We start from the raw sequence: 20,230 nt of genomic DNA on the forward strand, positions 1-20,230 counted from the left end.
ACCGCTTGAACACTAATTTTTAGGTAGAATCAAATATGACTATTTCGTCTGAAGAATAGTCTTTTTTGACTATCCAGCAATTCCTCGCGTTTCTCTGATCTTGAGCAGCTCTTGTTGGACTTGAATCTTTGCACCTTTATCCTCAGAAACCGCATCTTCGATTTGGGTTACTGAGCAGACTGAGCAGACTGATTCGTGTTCAGCGCACTGGCCACTTCTCGCTGACTCTGGCCTTGACGCTGTAAATAACCGCTTGAACACTAATTTTTAGGTAGAATCAAATATGACTATTTCATCTGAAGAATAGTCTTTTTTGACTATCCAGCAATTCCTCGCGTTTCTCTGAGCTTGAGCAGCTCTTGTTGGACTTGAATCTTTGCACCTTTATCCTCAGAAACCGCATCTTCGATTTGGGTTACTGAGCAGACTGAGCAGACTGATTCGTGTTCAGCGCACTGGCCACTTCTCGCTGACTCTGGCCTTGTCGTTATAAATAACCGCTTGAACACTAATTTTTAGGTAGAAGTCAAATATGACTATTTCATCCGAAGAATAGTCTTTTTGACTATCCAGCCATTCCTCGCGTTTCTCTGAACTTGAGCAGCTCTTGTTGGACTTGAATCTTTGCACCTTTATCTTCAGAAACCGCATCTTCGATTTGGGTTACTGAGCAAACTGAGCAGACTGATTAGTGTTCAGCGCACTGGCCACTTCTCGCTGACTCTGGCCTTGTCGTTATAAATAACCGCTTGAACACTAATTTTTAGGTAGAAGTCAAATATGACTATTTCATCTGAAGAATAGTCTTTTTTGACTATCCAGCAATTCCTCGCGTTTCTCTGAGCTTGAGCAGCTCTTGTTGGACTTGAATCTTTGCACCTTTATCCTCAGAAACCGCATCTTCGATTTGGGTTACTGAGCAGACTGAGCAGACTGATTCGTGTTCAGCGCACTGGCCACTTCTCGCTGACTCTGGCCTTGTCGTTATAAATAACCGCTTGAACACTAATTTTTAGGTAGAATCAAATATGACTATTTCGTCTGAAGAATAGTCTTTTTTGACTATCCAGCAATTCCTCGCGTTTCTCTGAGCTTGAGCAGCTCTTGTTGGACTTGAATCTTTGCACCTTTATCCTCAGAAACCGCATCTTCGATTTGGGTTACTGAGCAGACTGAGCAGACTGATTCGTGTTCAGCGCACTGGCCACTTCTCGCTGACTCTGGCCTTGTCGTTATAAATAACCGCTTGAACACTAATTTTTAGGTAGAATCAAATATGACTATTTCGTCTGAAGAATAGTCTTTTTTGACTATCCAGCAATTCCTCGCGTTTCTCTGAGCTTGAGCAGCTCTTGTTGGACTTGAATCTTTGCACCTTTATCCTCAGAAACCGCATCTTCGATTTGGGTTACTGAGCAGACTGAGCAGACTGATTCGTGTTCAGCGCACTGGCCACTTCTCGCTGATTCTGGTCTTGTCGTTATAAATAACCGCTTGAGAACTAATTTTTAGGTAGAATCAAATATGACTATTTCGTCTGAAGAATAGTCTTTTTTGACTATCCAGCAATTCCTCGCGTTTCTCTGAGCTTGAGCAGCTCTTGTTGGACTTGAATCTTTGCACCTTTATCTTCCGAAACCGCATCTTCGATTTAGGTTACTGAGCAGACTGATTCGTGTTCAGCGCACTGGCCACTTCTCGCTGACTCTGGCCTTGACGCTGTAAATAACCGCTTGAGCACCAATTTTTAGGTAGAAGTTTTATTTATTGTTAACGAAGGTTTTACAACATGACAAAGCGTTGAATATTAAATCGTTCAACATGAGAAAGGAAAACAATCAGTTTGTTCTCTATTAGAGCTCTTTATTAATTAGAAAAATATTCTTAAAGATGTTTTCAACATTTTTTAAAATTTGGTACATCTTTCGTTACTTCCTACAGTTTTTAAAAACATTTTCAGATCTTCTTCAGTTATCTAACATATTAATATTTCTATTTTCTACTCTTGTTCAACCGACCAAAGTTTTGATACATAAGAATTATGCAACCATAGATCAGCGATTGGGGGTGATATTGATACTATCTTAGTATTTTTTCAATTTCAATACCTTGATTTCCTAAGTACTTCAGTGTTTCAGTCTTTCTTTCATCTATTCATGGTGCTTCATCTATTTTTTATTTTTCTATCGCCTCAATCTTTTTATTTCTGGTCATGGGTAGGCACATATTGCGCCTGGTCCTGTTGTATATCTGTCTTCTTTTTCTGTTTGTTCTACGTCTATTTCTGCTTCTATGTGTCTTGTTGTTAGTAACTCTTCGTAGTGTTTCTTCAATCTTGATTGATCTTCATATGGTACAATCTTTTTCCTACATCCTTTCTCCGAACTCCTCTCAAGACTTAAGCTTAGCTTCTTTTACTAGATTTTCCACTTTGTCGTTCTGTTTTTTTTATATATTTCATATCATATCATCCTTTCTATATCTCTTCGATAATCTTTCTTTTATCTTCATTTTTTATTTCTTCAATCCATCAGTGTGTTAGTTTCTTTTGGTTTGTTGTTTTCCATATACCTCAGTAGCTACGTTCTCGAGTATAGTTTTGAACGTCCTCCAAAGCTGTTCGAGATTCATTTCAGTGATTTTGTCTTCTAATTTCATTATTTCTTCATATGTTCTTTCGTGGTATTGTTTCTGTATCTCTTCTTTTCTTAGCTTATGGATTCTTATAGTCTTATATTTTATTGTGAAATATCCGATGGTCCAAAATGCAATTTTTTCCTATGTAGTTCAAAGAACAAAGTGCTTCCGCATCCTCGATTAAAAAATCAAATTTTTTAACGGTTAATGTATTTATGATTATCATTTTCTGTCATAGAATTTCATTATATTACTTTACAATCACATTTTATTTACAGTTATAATTTTCGTGACGTAAACTATGTAATTGCATAATAATAAAAATATGCATTTAAATGTATTCTATGGAATGTTTTTTGTTAGTTAAGGTCGCGGTAATCAGTTCTGATAATGATGGTCTAACCGTTTTGTCCGACATCAAACTTCCTGTTCTAATTTAATATTTCTCCAATATTATTATATAATAATAATGACATTTAAATACATTATACCTAAAACTGTTTATTCTTGGGTTGGGGTTGAGGAAATTCAAACTTCAGAGAAGATACAAACTAGACAACGAAAGCATCGACGTATCAATCGCAGAATAGAAGAAGACGAGGAAGACCCTCAAGCTCCAGGAAGGGATTGAACAGACCATGAAAGTCAGAGCTATCTAGGAGTGGATGCAATGGACCCCCGCTTCGAGTTTCCAAACTCTGTTGACCTCGACCGAGACGAATTTAAATTATTTCGTCAACGTTAGTAAGAATATTGGCTCTGAAATATCGTGATATGTTCTGTAGCAGTAGGTATTTGTCGTTGCGTGAAATGTGTCCTATGTAAGATGTTTTTCTGATCTTAATAATTGTCAACAACTTTCTTTTGCTACCAATGCGTCTTAGTACTTCATCGTTGGTGGTTCTGTCTGTCCAGGGCCTCTTCATGATGCGTCTATAGAGCTACATCTCAAATGCCTCAAGTTTTTTGATCGTTTGAGCTTTCAAGGTCCAAGTTTCCACTCCGTACAACAGTACTGACCACATTTAACAGTATAAAAATATATTTTTCACTATTTATAATTCACTTAATAATAAATCTAAAATATGAACTCATTTATAAAGAATTTCCTCAATGTTTTACTTCTTGGACCTCTTAATTAATTTTTTTTGATACATCGTTTTGATTTTAAAACTTATTAAAATATGACTTGTTGATCGACATGCATAAATTTTTTTCGAACATTTGACTTGTTGGTACACGTCCCAAACTCGATTTTAAATAATTGACTTGTTTGCACACACCCAGAGCTTATTTATTAAGAGTTTCTTTGACTTTTTTTACTGCTTAGAATGCTTAAATATTTTTTTCTTAATTATAACAAAAATAAATTTTTTTTAAACCAAAAAGGGATTCAAAACAAAGCAATTTTATCCTGATATTTCAGATTGTAAATTCGAATAAAAAAAAATGAATGTATAGAAGCTTTTTCTATATTTTCCGATCAGTAAATATTTAAAAACAAAAAATATAAAAGAAATAATTGAGATATACAATAATACGAAGAACATAACCTAAAAATTATAAAAGTTTTTCTTTATGAAGTTTCTGTTTTATAATTTTTTTTTGGTAAATCATTCTGATTTTAAGACTATTTCGGTAGAAAAAAAAGATGCAAATCAAACTATTGAGGTAATTATTGAAATATGACTTGTTGATCGACATGCATAAATTTTTTTCGAACATTTGACTTGTTGGTACACGTCCCAAACTCGATTTTAAATATTTGACTTATTTGCACACACCCAGAGCTTATTTGTTAAGAGTTTCTTCGACTTTTTTTACTGCTTAGAATGCTTAAATATTTTTTTCTTGATTATCACAAAAATAGTTTTTTTTTTAAACCAAAAAGGGATTCAAAACAAAGCAATTTTATCCTGATATTTCAGATTGTAAATTCGAATAAAAAAAAATGAATGTATAGAAGCTTTTTCTATATTTTCCGATCAGTAAATATTTAAAAACAAAAAATATAAAAGAAATAATTGAGATATACAATAATACGAAGAACATAACCTAAAAATTATAAAAGTTTTTCTTTATGAAGTTTCTGTTTTATAATTTTTTTTTGGTAAATCATTCTGATCTTAAGACTATTTCGGTAGAAAAAAAAGATGCAAATTAAACTATTGAGGTAATTATTAAAATATGACTTGTTGATCGACATGCATAAATTTTTTTCGAACATTTGACTTGTTGGTACACGTCCCAAACTCGATTTTAAATAATTGACTTGTTTGCACATACCCAGAGCTTATTTATTAAGAGTTTCTTTGACTTTTTTTACTGCTTAGAATGCTTAAATATTTTTTTCTTGATTATCACAAAAATAGTTTTTTTTTTAAACCAAAAAGGGATTCAAAACAAAGCAATTTTATCCTGATATTTCAGATTGTAAATTCGAATAAAAAAAATGAATGTATAGAAGCTTTTTCTATATTTTCCGATCAGTAAATATTTAAAAATAGAATATAAAAGAAATAATTGAGATATACAATAATACGAAGAACATAACCTAAAAATTATAAAAGTTTTTCTTTATGAAGTTTCTGTTTTATAATTTTTTTTTTTTTGGTAAATCATTCTGATTTTAAGACTATTTCGGTAGAAGAAAAAGATGCAAATCAAACTATTGAGGTAATTATTGAAATATGACTTGTTGATCGACATGCATAAATTTTTTTCGAACATTTGACTTGTTGGTACACGTCCCAAACTCGATTTTAAATAATTGACTTGTTTGCACATACCCAGAGCTTATTTATTAAGAGTTTCTTTGACTTTTTTTACTGCTTAGAATGCTTAAATATTTTTTTCTTGATTATCACAAAAATAGTTTTTTTTTTAAACCAAAAAGGGATTCAAAACAAAGCAATTTTATCCTGATATTTCAGATTGTAAATTCGAATAAAAAAAATGAATGTATAGAAGCTTTTTCTATATTTTCCGATCAGTAAATATTTAAAAATAGAATATAAAAGAAATAATTGAGATATACAATAATACGAAGAACATAACCTAAAAATTATAAAAGTTTTTCTTTATGAAGTTTCTGTTTTATAATTTTTTTTTTTTTGTAAATCATTCTGATTTTAAGACTATTTCGGTAGAAAAAAAAGATGCAAATTAAACTATTGAGGTAATTATTGAAATATGACTTGTTGATCGACATGCATAAATTTTTTTCGAACATTTGACTTGTTGGTACACGTCCCAAACTCGATTTTAAATAATTGACTTGTTTGCACACACCCAGAGCTTATTTATTAAGAGTTTATTCGACTTTTTTTACTGCTTAGAATGCTTAAATATTTTTTTCTTGATTATCACAAAAATAGTTTTTTTTTTAAACCAAAAAGGGATTCAAAACAAAGCAATTTTATCCTGATATTTCAGATTGTAAATTCGAATAAAAAAAAATGAATGTATAGAAGCTTTTTCTATATTTTTCCATTAGTAAATATTTAAAAATAAAATATAAAAGAAATAATTGAAATATACAACAATACGAAGAACATAACCTAAAAATTATAAAAGTTTTTCTTTCTGAAGTTTCTGTTTTATAATTATTTGTGTTTATAAAACATTTTTAAAAAATAAATATACGAAAAAAACGTCGATTATTATGTTATTATATCAAAATTGATAATTCAAGTCAATTTTTCATTAAAAAAAAATAAACTTTTGATCGTAATAATCTATTTTGAACTAATTATAAAGTAATGTTTTTATAATTAATTTATACGATTTCTAATCGTGGGGTTAATTAGTAAACCCCGTCTTTTAAGCTCTTCATTTATTCAATTACTATACACTACACTTAACTAACATATAATAATTCACTTTTCACTTAAATAATTTATTTAATTTTGTCGATTATTTTGCTAATTCGTTCGGTTCACTACGACTATTTATTATAAACTGACATTTATATATCCAAACGAAGGTATAAAACAACGAGCTAATGGTAAAGTTTCGAGTGATTTAACAGTTGGCAGTGTTGGACCTCAAGATTTTATCCAAAAAGAAATTCCACAACCTCTAAAACTCAACGACGACTTAATACGATCCTCAAATGATGACGATGCCTTTCAATGGTCTGTACATGAAGGAATCTTGGAGAAAAAAATACCCTCTGCTTTTTTTATCATTAAATCTTTGTTTTAATCAGATTCTCGTATTGATTTAACAACTACTCGTTGTTCGAATCGATTCTTCGTTATGGTTTACCTATCAGAAAGTCTTGTAGTTTGCACCTCTTGGAATCTATCTTTAAATTACAAAAAACAGCTATTCTTTTCACTCAACCACAACTTTACACTGTTATATTTCAAAAATAATAAATGTGTATTATCAAATTTCACAGATAAAATAATAAATTACATTCAAATTTCATTATTGTTTAAAATTAAGGCAACCGCATCTAATTACAAAATAAAATCCAAATGAAATTGGAAGCATTTTTTATATATTATAATATTCAAAATAGTTGATCATAATCAGTTATTTAAGGCGCCAGCAGTGAGTCAGAACCGTTAAATATGGAACAGATTGCAAAACGATACATTTAAACACGTTTGTATCCAAAAATTATTTGGGAAGATTTCGTAGATCGGAAACGTTTAACAGTGGAAATCAAACCCATGAATATATAATCAGCAGGGTTCGTAACTGTCGGTTTATGACGGTTTTTCGCTTAGAATTCCTTAGAATTCGCTCAGAATATTTTTCACTAATTTAAAGTTAAATAGTGTATCTAAAAAATTAAGTTATAATAATGCGAGGTTGCCAACAATGGAAAAGTATTAGAATATGTCATATTTGACATATTCGCATCTCAAATTAAGTAGCAATCTTTAATACAGAGGTATTTTGACCAGTCCAAACCTCTTTCTATTGTTCTATACAACTTATGGTTATAAAAGTCCAATAAAAGGAATTTTAGGAGATATTTAGATTATAGATGATGAAATTATCGAAAAATTTTTTTGAAACATCAATAAAGAATCATAGAAATCATAATTTTTTGGATTTTTAAATAAATTACTATTAATCAGTAGACGTCAAATCCAATTTTTCTGTTAATTATGCGATTTTGACCATTTAAAATGTTAAAAAATGTATTGGTGAATGTATTATCTCAAATTAATGCAGCACGTTTAATTTTTCTACTTTGGTGCTTAATTTTTAGTGAATATAGACAGGTTCAGGTAGTTTCGGGTCTGATTTTTAATAGATAAACTTCAAATTTGAATATAGGAAATAATATTATTTAAATTGTTATTTAAATCGTGTGAATTCTTACCTAATACGTTATTAAAGTGGCATAGACCTTACTCGTCGACCTTCAAGAATAATCCATTTATTGAATAAGAAATTAATATTTGAAATTTTCATTATAAGCACACACACATACACACACCATCGAGTATCTACAAACTTCGGACATCATCGCTTCGTTGATAGAAAAGTGACACAAGTCAAAATTTTGTCAATGTTCAATAGAACGACATCTAACAAGGTATAAAAAATATTCTATTCAACACATTTTCATGTTATAAATTTAAGTAATAATGCATTCTTTAGTATGGTTTAATTTTTAATTGAAATATTTAAACCACACCCTAAATAAAAAGAAAAATCTAGTTGTGACACTTTTTCATAAAAACTTATTACTTAACTTATTAATGTCGGTTTTAATTTATGTATAATTATTATAAAAACTGTGTTGGATTATAATTTTAAGAAAATCCTAGCCCTAATATGAAAATTTTCAAAAAATACAGTTGAATTCATAAAAAAACTGGAAAGATAGTTAAGTTTTGTTATGTTTGCGTAAAACCGGCTTATTTAAATGATTGTTTATTGGAGATAGATTATAAAAAAAGTAAAAATCCAGTTTCTGTTGATTCCCGTGTTTTCCTCTAAGATCAGATCACCAATAATGACACAATCCTAAAAGTGACGTTCTATAAAAGACATAACATGAACTTACCTTCTATATGAACTGCCATAAAACCAAGTCAGACGTTTTTTACAAATTCGACGTTCTTTCATGGGATCAAATTCACAATTATCACTTTTTTTTAAAAGCAAAAAGTTGACTGCTAAAATGAACAAACGACACTTGCACCTCCTAGTGGCAACTGGTGGAATTTACAGTAATGTCACTTTTCCACATAAATCTGTTACGGTTTTAGGTTGGTTTCAAATAATTATCTGGAATATAATGAATTTTGAAGTTTTCCTTAGAAATTCATATCAAAAACTATTTTCTACTTCCTAAGAACAATTAAAACTTTTTTATGTAAGTCTCTTTCGCAAAAATAGTGTTTTTTTTTTAACTTTTAGAATTAGGTTTCTCATAAAAAGATGTAATTGACTAATTTTCGTGTATAATTCAGGTTTTCCTTAGAAATTCATATCAAAAACTATTTTCTGCTTCTTAAGAACAATAAAAACTTTTTTTGTAAGTTTTTTTTGCAAAAATCGTGGATTTTTTCAACTTGGGAAAAGGGGTTCTCAGAAAAAGATGTAATAAAGTCATTTTCGTGAGCAATTCAGACTTTTCTCTCAGAAATTCATATGAAAAACTATTTTCTGCTTTTCAAGAACAATTAAAACTTTTTTTTGTAAGTTTTTTTCAGAAAAATCGTTTTTTTTAACTTTCAAAAAGGGGTTCTCAGAAAAAGATGTAATAGAGTCATTTTCGTGAAGAATTCAGGCTTTTCTCTCAGAAATTCATATCAAAAACTGTTTTCTGCTTCTCAAGAACAATTAAAACTTTTTTTTAAAGTTTTTTTTCACAAAAATCGGGTTTTTTTAACTTTTAAAAAGGGGTTCTCAGAAAAAGATGTAATAGAGTCATTTTCGTGAGGAATTCAGGTTTTTCTCTCAGAAATTCATATCAAAAACTGTTTTCTGCTTCTCAAGAACAATTAAAACTTTTTTTTGTAAGTTTTTTTCACAAAAATCGTGTTTTTTTTAACTTTCAAAAAGGGGTTCTCAGAAAAAGATGTAATAGAGTCATTTTCGTGAGGAATTCAGGTTTTCCTCTCAGAAATTCATATCAAAAACTGTTTTCTGCTTCTCAAGAACAATTAAAACTTTTTTTTAAAGTTTTTTTCACAAAAATCGTGGATTTTTTCAACTTTTAGAAAGGTGTTCTCAGAAAAAGATGTAATAGAGTCATTTTCGTGAGGAATTCAGGCTTTTCTCTCAGAAATTCATATCAAAAACTGTTTTCTGCTTCTCAAGAACAATTAAAACTTTTTTTTAAAGTTTTTTTTTCACAAAAATCATGGATTTTTTCAACTTTTAGAAAGGTGTTCTCAGAAAAAGATGTAATAGAGTCATTTTCGTGAGGAATTCAGGTTTTCCTCTCAGAAATTCATATCAAAAACTGTTTTCTGCTTCTCAAGAACAATTAAAACTTTTTTTTAAAGTTTTTTTTCACAAAAATCGGGTTTTTTTAACTTTTAAAAAGGGGTTCTCAGAAAAAGATGTAATAGAGTCATTTTTGTGAGGAATTCAGGTTTTTCTCTCAGAAATTCATATCAAAAACTGTTTTCTGCTTCTCAAGAACAATTAAAACTTTTTTTTGTAAGTTTTTTTCACAAAAATCGTGTTTTTTTTAACTTTCAAAAAGGGGTTCTCAGAAAAAGATGTAATAGAGTCATTTTCGAGAGGAATTCAGGTTTTCCTCTCAGAAATTCATATCAAAAACTGTTTTCTGCTTCTCAAGAACAATTAAAACTTTTTTTTAAAGTTTTTTTCACAAAAATCGTGGATTTTTTCAACTTTTAGAAAGGTGTTCTCAGAAAAAGATGTAATAGAGTCATTTTCGTGAGGAATTCAGGCTTTTCTCTCAGAAATTCATATCAAAAACTGTTTTCTGCTTCTCAAGAACAATTAAAACTTTTTTTTAAAGTTTTTTTTCACAAAAATCGGGTTTTTTTAACTTTTAAAAAGGGGTTCTCAGAAAAAGATGTAATAGAGTCATTTTCGTGAGGAATTCAGGTTTTTCTCTCAGAAATTCATATCAAAAACTGTTTTTTGCTTCTCAAGAACAATTAAAACTTTTTTTTAAAGTTTTTTTTCACAAAAATCGGGTTTTTTTAACTTTTAAAAAGGGGTTCTCAGAAAAAGATGTAATAGAGTCATTTTCGTGAGGAATTCAGGTTTTTCTCTCAGAAATTCATATCAAAAACTGTTTTCTGCTTCTCAAGAACAATTAAAACTTTTTTTTGTAAGTTTTTTTCACAAAAATCGTGTTTTTTTTAACTTTCAAAAAGGGGTTCTCAGAAAAAGATGTAATAGAGTCATTTTCGAGAGGAATTCAGGTTTTCCTCTCAGAAATTCATATCAAAAACTGTTTTCTGCTTCTCAAGAACAATTAAAACTTTTTTTTAAGTTTTTTTCACAAAAATCGTGGATTTTTTCAACTTTTAGAAAGGTGTTCTCAGAAAAAGATGTAATAGAGTCATTTTCGTGAGGAATTCAGGCTTTTCTCTCAGAAATTCATATCAAAAACTGTTTTCTGCTTCTCAAGAACAATTAAAACTTTTTTTTAAAGTTTTTTTTCACAAAAATCGGGTTTTTTTAACTTTTAAAAAGGGGTTCTCAGAAAAAGATGTAATAGAGTCATTTTCGTGAGGAATTCAGGTTTTTCTCTCAGAAATTCATATCAAAAACTGTTTTTTGCTTCTCAAGAACAATTAAAACTTTTTTTTGTAAGTTTTTTTCACAAAAATCGTGTTTTTTTTAACTTTCAAAAAGGGGTTCTCAGAAAAAGATGTAATAGAGTCATTTTCGCGAGGAATTCAGGTTTTCCTCTCAGAAATTCATATCAAAAACTGTTTTCTACTTCCCAAGAACAAATAAAACTTTTTTTTAAAGTTTTTTTTCACAAAAATCGTGTTTTTTAACTTTTAAAAAGGGGTTCTCAGAAAAAGATGTAATAGAGTCATTTTCGTGAGGAATTCAGGTTGTCGTCTCTGAAATTCATATCAAAAACTATTTTCTGCTTCTCAAGAACAATTAAAACTTTTTTTGAAAGGCCCAGAAGGAAATGGAATGGAGAAATAGCAAGAAAACTTGAAAAAAGAGGACTGAACTGGACACAAGCTAAGCAGGAAGCTAAAGATAGCATTAAATTAAGAAGAAATCTACACCTATGGTGGAAAATGTTGCAGATAAGTAAGTAAGTAAATTATTTTTCCATTTTTTCTAATTTTAGTAACATTTCCAACTTGTTCGCCACTTAAGACTGCAGTATTTTCTACCTTTTTATGTCTTATTTCATTCTACTTTCTGTTTTTCAATATTTTCCCAAAAACTACAATTTTTTCAAAAATATTTTTCCATTAAAAAAAGGTAATTCTCTCCACCCATTTTATTCCAAGAAAATAATACAATAGCTGGACTACAATGCACTGTAAAACGTAAAATTCCCATTCTTGAAACTTTCATAAACATGAATCAATGCTAAGTTCATTCAGTGTTAGAAGAGGTTTTAAAGAACCACACAGGTCCGTCTTCAGAAACTTCACATCGAATAAATTGTCCAAACTGTGAATTGAGAATATTAAAATTAAATTACAAACAAACATGAGGTCCAAGAAGTGGAAGAATCGAAGAAGTCAATTTAGTCCTCAACCAACTATTAGCACTAGAATTTATTATTTTTTATTTATCTTTTTACTTTTAATTTATGTATCAATAATTCAACTACTTTTAAACAATTAATAGTATTATCATGTCATCTAAGACGATATTTTCACACCATGAGCATCAAGAACGATCTGGAATGCAGTTGGTGCAGGGAGGAGGACGAAACTGCAGCCCAAGTTATCTGCGAGTGGCCTGAACGGCCCATAATGCATAACCTGTGTGTGTTTGAATGATTACGGATTTTCCATTCTTATCTGTCCATTTTTTTTACTTTGATAAAAACGAAAAAATTTTCTCTTTCAAATAATATTAGGTATTTACTTATTTTAGTTTGGATAATACAAACGAAGAAATTTCAACATCAAATATGTTTGACAAATGACAAATGACAAATGACAAATGACAAATGACAAATGACAAATGACAAATGACAAATGACAAATGACAAATGACAAATGACAAATGACAACTGACAAATAACGAAAATAATCGAGAGTGAAGATGTAAATAACCCCCATCCTTTAGCTTCTGTTCAATGTCGAATAATTCCAAATCCGATTCTGTGCGTTGGAAAGAATGGTAGGGTAGCATTGCTAGTAATAAGGATACGCGCCGGTTTCCACATAAAATAAATAAATAAATTCTTACGAGGGATCGAGTTCCGAGAAATTTAGGGTGCACGTTGTTATGCAGGTACCGTCAGAAAACATTTTAGTCAATGGTGTGATTGTTGAGACATTATTGTTTACATATTTTTTAGAAGTCAAACATTAAACATTACACTTGCGCTGCCGCATTCTGGGGGCTATCGCGGTAATAAAAATGTAGACATTAGTGTACGGGGGCTTCTAAAAGTAAACTAATTACTAGACTAATGTCAATTTTTCCCAAGTGCCGAAAAAATCCGGTCCTATAATTTTTTCTAGCACACAAAAATAGTAACTGGTACTTACACGTACTTTTCGCTGCTTTGTATTTTATTTAAAACAGTTAAATTTTCTGGCAACAGAAAATATTCCACATTGGCAATTTGAGATGAAAAAGAAATTAGGCTGATTTTAGTAACTGTAAAAAAAATACCCGCATTAAAATATTTGGTAATTATTTAGTTTAGGTTGCATACGCCCGATTTCAATGAAATTCTTATAAAATGTGGAGAGAATTATGCTGATTAATTTAATTATAGGTAATAATTAGTCTATGAGTCGTATATATGTCCTTAGCAAAAATTAAACAAACAGTATGCAGCATGTTCAAAAAGTCGTTTACAAAGTAAAAGGCACTTTCCAGTAAATATGCCTTCAAATTATTGCGTCATGCAGAAAAACGATGATAACGATTTCATTTCAATTGGCAAGTGATTGTGCATTTTTTGCATTGGAAACTATTGAGCCCTCAACTAATTCTGAACGTGTAGTAGGTAGTTAAATTGAGTCGCATCACACGTACCCCAGAAGGAAAGGGTATATCGGAAAGGCGACTCAATAAAGACACAATAAACTGTTAAGTAGGTGGATAATTTCAAAAGCAACCTAATTTTTTAGATGAGGCGACAATTTGTTACTTCCATTTTAAAAAGTCGCTGAACTGCGGTAAAAATCCGCCCGGACGTAGTATAAACCCGAACATGTTCGGATTAATCCGGACGTCTGGTAACCCTAGGTTTATAACGCCATCTATTAACGTAACAATTTTGTATGATTATAAACGAGAAAGGTACTAATTAATATACGTGTTTCTGCTAATTTAAAGAGTTTCGCAAATCTTTTTATACCATATTTTTCTTTGTATTTATTTATTTTTAATATTTAAAAGCACGCAATACCCCTTTAAATAATAAGTGATTACGATATTGAAAAAATTCATTCATATATAGGAAATTAGTTAGAAAAACGATAATAATATGTTAACGGTTTGAAATTTTCGGGTCTCGTTCTCTCTAAATCATACTCACAAATTACCGAGACGCATTGTATGTATTCTCTGGTTCTTGAACCGAAAGATAATAACAAGACCGAAGCTCTAGATGCCGATGAAGCGATTTGCTTACACGAGATATAAATTTAAAAAACGTTCCCACTATTTTTATTATCTATATGAATAGGGGGAAGTTTAAAAACTTTCTAACTTTATTGTCCATTATCTTACTGACTGTGTATAAAACATACTTTGATTTATTGTATTTTTTCTCTATTCTGCATCCATTTTGTCTATTTACATCACTTGGTGCTATCTTCTTTGAGACCTTTTGTATGGATTCTATGGCCTCTTTTTGTTTACGTATTTCTCTTCACTAATTTCTTCGCCCAAATCCTAACCATCATTAGATTTCCCTCTTTGATGTTAAGAAAATGACGAACTTTATGGTTTTGATCTGCACCTATTTTTATTTCTTCTCTATCTTTTGATACTTAGATACTCAGTTTTTTGTTCATAAATACACAGAATCATTTTTTTGGGGAAACAATTTATGGGTGGCGTTTTTTCTCAACTTTTAGTAAAAGATTTCTCAGAAAAAGAGTCATTTCCATAACGAAATTTACACCATACATCTTATTCTCAAAAAAAAACAATTGAACCTTCTCTTTGGAAATGTTTTACAAGAAATCCTTTATATTTTGATCCTATAGTTGGACATTTTGTGCTTTAAGGCTGGGATTTCTCAAAAAACTGATTCTGAAAAGAGTTTTTAGCTTTTTGTGCTTTTAAATTGAAATTTCTCAAAAACCGGTCGCATGAAATTAATTTTCTTCTAAATAATTTATAATTTTCCCTAGAAAATCACTTTAAAAACGATTTTGAGCTTTTTAAAAACAATCAAAGCTTCAGATTTCGTAGAGTTCAATCACAACTTTTGTTATAGAAATTTCCATAACGATTTTAGATTTACTTTAGAAATTTACACCAAAAACTGTTATCTTATTCTCAAAAAAAAAACAATTGAACCTTCTCTTTGGAAATGTTTTACAAGAAATCCTTTATATTTTGATCCTATAGTTGGACATTTTATGCTTTAAGGCTGGGATTTCTCAAAAAACTGATTCCGAAAAGAGTTTTGAGCTTTTTGTGCTTTTAAATTGAAATTTCTCAAAAACCGGTCGCATGAAATTAATTTTCTTCTAAATAATTTATAATTTTCCCTAGAAAATCACTTTAAAAACGATTTTGAGCTTTTTAAAAACAATCAAAGCTTCAGATTTCGTAGAGTTCAATCACAACTTTTGTTATAGAAATTTCCATAACGATTTTAGATTTACTTTAGAAATTTACACCAAAAACTGTTATCTTATTCTCAAAAAAAAAACAATTGAACCTTCTCTTTGGAAATGTTTTACAAGAAATCCTTTATATTTTGATCCTATAGATGGACATTTTGTGCTTTAAGGCTGGGATTTCTCAAAAAACTGATTCCGAAAAGAGTTTTGAGCTTTATGTGCTTTTAAATTGAAATTTCTCAAAAACCGGACGTATGAAATTAATTTTCTTCAAAATAATTTATAATTTTCCCTAGAAAATCACTTTAAAAACGATTTTGAGCTTTTTAAAAACAATCAAAGCTTCAGATATCGTAGAGTTCAATCACAACTTTTGTTATAGAAATTTCCATAACGATTTTAGATTTACTTTAGAAATTTACACCAAAAACTGTTATCTTATTCTCAAAAAAAAAAACAATTGAACCTTCTCTTTGGAAATGTTTTACAAGAAATCCTTTATATTTTGATCCTATAGATGGACATTTTGTGCTTTAAGGCTGGGATTTCTCAGAAAACTGATTCCGAAAAGAGTTTTGAGCTTTTTGTGCTTTTAAATTGAAATTTCTCAAAAACCGGACGCATGAAATTAATTTTCTTCTAAATAATTTATAATTTTCACTAGAAAATCACTTTAAAAACGATTTTGAGCTTTTTAAAAACAATCAAAGCTTCAGATTTCGTAGAGTTCAATCACAACTTTTGTTATAGAAATTTCCATAACGATTTTAGATTTACTTTAGAAATTTACACCAAAAACTGTTATCTTATTCTCAAAAAAAAACAATTGAACCTTCTCTTTGGAAATGTTTTACAAGAAATCCTTTATATTTTGATCCTATAGATGGACATTTTGTGCTTTAAGGCTGGGATTTCTCAAAAAACTGATTCCGAAAAGAGTTTTGAGCTTTATGTGCTTTTAAATTGAAATTTCTCAAAAACCGGACGTATGAAATTAATTTTCTTCAAAATAATTTATAATTTTCCCTAGAAAATCACTTTAAAAACGATTTTGAGCTTTTTAAAAACAATCAAATCTTCAGATATCGTAGAGTTCAATCACAACTTTTGTTATAGAAATTTCCATAACGATTTTAGATTTACTTTAGAAATTTACACCAAAAACTGTTATCTTATTCTCAAAAAAAAACAATTGAACCTTCTCTTTGGAAATGTTTTACAAGAAATCCTTTATATTTTGATCCTATAGATGGACATTTTGTGCTTTAAGGCTGGGATTTCTCAAAAAACTGATTCCGAAAAGAGTTTTGAGCTTTTTGTGCTTTTAAATTGAAATTTCTCAAAAACCGGACGCATGAAATTAATTTTCTTCTAAATAATTTATAATTTTCCCTAGAAAATCACTTTAAAAACGATTTTGAGCTTTTTAAAAACAATCAAAGCCTCAGATTTCGTAGAGTTCAATCACAACTTTTGTTATAGAAATTTCCATAACGATTTTAGATTTACTTTGGAAATTTACACCAAAAACTGTTATCTTATTCTCAAAAAAAAACAATTGAACCTTCTCTTTGGAAATGTTTTACAAGAAATCCTTTATATTTTGATCCTATAGTTGGACATTTTGTGCTTTAAGGCTGGGATTTCTCAAAAAACTGATTCCGAAAAGAGTTTTGAGCTTTTTGTGCTTTTAAATTGAAATTTCTCAAAAACCGGACGTATGAAATTAATTTTCTTCAAAATAATTTATAATTTTCCCTAGAAAATCACTTTAAAAACGATTTTGAGCTTTTTAAAAACAATCAAAGCTTCAGATTTCGTAGAGTTCAATCACAACTTTTGTTATAGAAATTTCCATAACGATTTTAGATTTACTTTAGAAATTTACACCAAAAACTGTTATCTTATTCTCAAAAAAAAACAATTGAACCTTCTTTTTGGAAATGTTTTACAAGAAATCCTTTATATTTTGATCCTATAGATGGACATTTTGTGCTTTAAGGCTGGGATTTCTCAAAAAACTGATTCCGAAAAGAGTTTTGAGCTTTTTGTGCTTTTAAATTGAAATTTCTCAAAAACCGGACGTATGAAATTAATTTTCTTCAAAATAATTTATAATTTTCCCTAGAAAATCACTTTAAAAACGATTTTGAGCTTTTTAAAAACAATCAAAGCTTCAGATTTCGTAGAGTTCAATCACAACTTTTGTTATAGAAATTTCCATAACGATTTTAGATTTACTTTAGAAATTTACACCAAAAACTGTTATCTTATTCTCAAAAAAAAAACAATTGAACCTTCTCTTTGGAAATGTTTTACAAGAAATCCTTTATATTTTGATCCTATAGATGGACATTTTGTGCTTTAAGGCTGGGATTTCTCAAAAAACTGATTCCGAAAAGAGTTTTGAGCTTTTTGTGCTTTTAAATTGAAATTTCTCAAAAACCGGACGTGTGAAATTAACTTCTAGATAATTTAGAATTTTCCGTAGAAAATCACTTCAAAAACAATTTTCGGCTTTTTAAAAACACTCAAAGCTTCACATTTCGAAGAGTTTTAGAATTTTTTTAAACAAAATTTCAAGTTTTTGCATTTTTATATTGGAATATCTACAAAAACTAACGTGAAAAAAATAATTCATAGAACAACTTAAGATTTTTTATAAAAAATAACAACAGAAACGACTTTTTTGCTTATCAAGAACAACTAAGAAGATTTACGACACCAATTTAATATGTTTATTAAGTTTTAAGTTATTTAATACACTGGTCGAATATAGAAATAAAAATGGAGATAAAAAATAAAAAAAGATTATGGAAATAAAAATAAAAAGGATGAAGATTAAAAAATATACAAAAAAACAGAAAGAAAAAGTGAAAAACCTTGTATAAGAAGTTAAGGCTAAGTCTTGGGAGGAGTTTGAGGAAATAATGATGAAAAACTGAGATGAAAATGCAAATGTTGTAACATATACTAAGTTTTCTCTTCACTAATCTATCTACTCTCCCTATCTTTGTTTCTTATCTTTACCTATTTTAATTTCTTCATAAGCTTCTTCGATGTTTCTAAATCTTCTGAGATCTATTCTGTTTTTTGTTCAAAAATGCACAGAATCATTTTTTAGAGATACGATTTATAAGCGTTCTTCTAAATTAAATCAACTCTGTAATCTTAACTGGAGGGGACGGTTGACTAAAAAGAAACAGCACGATACGTATTTTCTCTATTGGCTTACTTCAAATTAATACTTGGTGATCGAGACATGGATTGGACTCCACATAAAGTGCTTTGAAAAATAAATCTCGCGCCCATCTCCTAAGTTAGATGACATTCTGAGTGATGCAGAGGACTCAGAATCATTTTTCTTCCCAGAACGAATCTCAGATTTAGCTTAATGACCTACTCAAACACTTGGGACTTTCTAAACCAAACCTAACCACACTCAGTTGACATCCAGCATTCAAACTCTACTGAGCGTGCTGTTGTTTAGTTTGCTTACTTCAAATTAATACTTGGTGATCGAGATATGGATTGGACTCCCCATAAAGTGCTTTGAAAAAGAAATCTCGCACCCATCTCCTAAGTTAGATGACATTCTGAGTGATGCAGAGGACTCAGAATCGTTTGCTTCCCAGAACGAACCTCAGATTTAGCTAAATGACTTACTCAAAGATTTGGGACTTTCTAAAGATGTCTATGCCGAATTGCTAGGCTCAAAACTAAAAAATAAGAACCTTTTATCACTTGGCACTTCATTTTCTTGGTACATACATGGAGAAAGAGAATTGACTCAGTATTTTACTGAAGAGGTTTATTGTTTATGATGTTCGTGTGCTCACGAAATGCTGAATGAAATCAGAAGGGTGCTTATTTATTTAATTCATCCAAAACCAGCCTCAAAACAGTTTTGTATTTGGATCTCTTCCAATGGGACACTCAGTTCATATGGAAGAAAACTACGATACTCCGATTCTCGAGAAAATCAAGAACATCAATAGATGTTTTTTGGAGATTGGGTTGTTGGGTCAACAGTTAGAGTTGACAGCAACTGACTGGCCACCACCACACGGTTAAACTCCTGGCAGGAAAGAAGTTAAGTTAAATTAAGTAGTTTGTAAAATAATTACAAAAAAAAATAAGAAAACTTTTGTTTGGTCCCCTACTTTGTGAATCAATGGGAGGAATCGAAAAAGAAGCAAGGAATTTTTTCAAAGTGTAATGCGGCAGTGCAGGATGTAAGGATGTTAGCCGACTACTATTGGATGCTTAAGCGAGAAGAAAACCAAAAACGAGTTGGAGGAAGTATCAAAGAAAAGAATAAGAGGTTTTACAACGAAAAAAAGGTTAAATTAAATAATGGTTGATGGATTTTAATAAATATTATGCTGTGTGTTTGATTTAATGCAATAGATTTGTTTCACTATTTTCTTTTTCTATTTTCCAAAAGAACTATACATAATGGTTCTTATTTTTGATGATAATTCACTAAAACTATCTCAAGCAGCTGAAAAAAAATCTTTTTTTTTTGCGACGACCTTTGTGCGCGTATCGTATGTGCAAATTCTCGCCGAATATTCTGTAATGAAATCAGTTCAATAACAAACCTCTAATTTAAATTGCATACAAAAGACTTATCTCGAATTTCGATGCTTTTACCGCTTCATTTG

The sequence above is a fragment of the Diorhabda sublineata genome, chromosome 6 (genome assembly GCF_026230105.1).
Source record: "Diorhabda sublineata isolate icDioSubl1.1 chromosome 6, icDioSubl1.1, whole genome shotgun sequence".
NCBI classification, from domain to species: domain Eukaryota; kingdom Metazoa; phylum Arthropoda; class Insecta; order Coleoptera; family Chrysomelidae; genus Diorhabda; species Diorhabda sublineata.